Source organism: Rissa tridactyla, unplaced genomic scaffold (assembly GCF_028500815.1).
Source record: "Rissa tridactyla isolate bRisTri1 unplaced genomic scaffold, bRisTri1.patW.cur.20221130 scaffold_760, whole genome shotgun sequence".
Classification (NCBI taxonomy): domain Eukaryota; kingdom Metazoa; phylum Chordata; class Aves; order Charadriiformes; family Laridae; genus Rissa; species Rissa tridactyla.
In genome coordinates, this window is record NW_026529979.1 from 11796 (window position 1) to 12500 (window position 705).

Below are 705 nucleotides of genomic sequence, written 5' to 3' on the forward strand. Positions count from 1 at the left end.
GGCGCGCGCGGCTGTCGGCTGTCCCAGGACTGTGGCCGTGGGGCCTCGGGAGCGCTCTTTGCTCCCCCTCGATTCTCTTGCTTTTCTCTATCACCGATCGTTCTGGCATACCCGGGGCGCGTCGGAGGGGCTGCGGGGCGGGCCGGCCGTCAAACGCCGGTGTTCAGGTCCCGTAGCACCCCTCCACCAGACGCGTCCCTCTCACTCGCACGCAGGGCCCCCGTGTCTGGTTGCCCACCCCCGGGTGAGCGGCTGGCACGCGCGCGGCTGTCGGCTGTCCCAGGACCGTGGCCGTGGGGCCTCCGGGAGCGCTCTTTGCTCCCTCCCGTCTCTCGCCTTTTCTCCTATCCCCGATCGATGAGGCATTTCGGGTCGCGTCGGAGAGGGCCCTCGGCGGGCCGGCTCCTCCGTGCTCTCCGTCCCGGGGAGGCGCGGCGGTGTCCGGTGTTCAGGCAGGGTGGTCTCCTTTCCAATTCGCTTCCCGTCGCACGCGAGGTGTCAGCCCTCCCTTCCCGGGAGCGGCTTCACCGAACCCAGCTCTGTGACGGCCGTGTGGCCCCGCCAGTTTCTCAGGTGTCCTAAAGCACGCCGGGCGCCGGTGCCGGCCTCGGTCCGGGTGCCCCGTGGGTGCCGGCCGCGAGCAGCGCTGGGCGGCGGGGGCGGCTTAGCCAAGGCAAGAGAATTCCGGGCAAGGCAAGCTGAGCC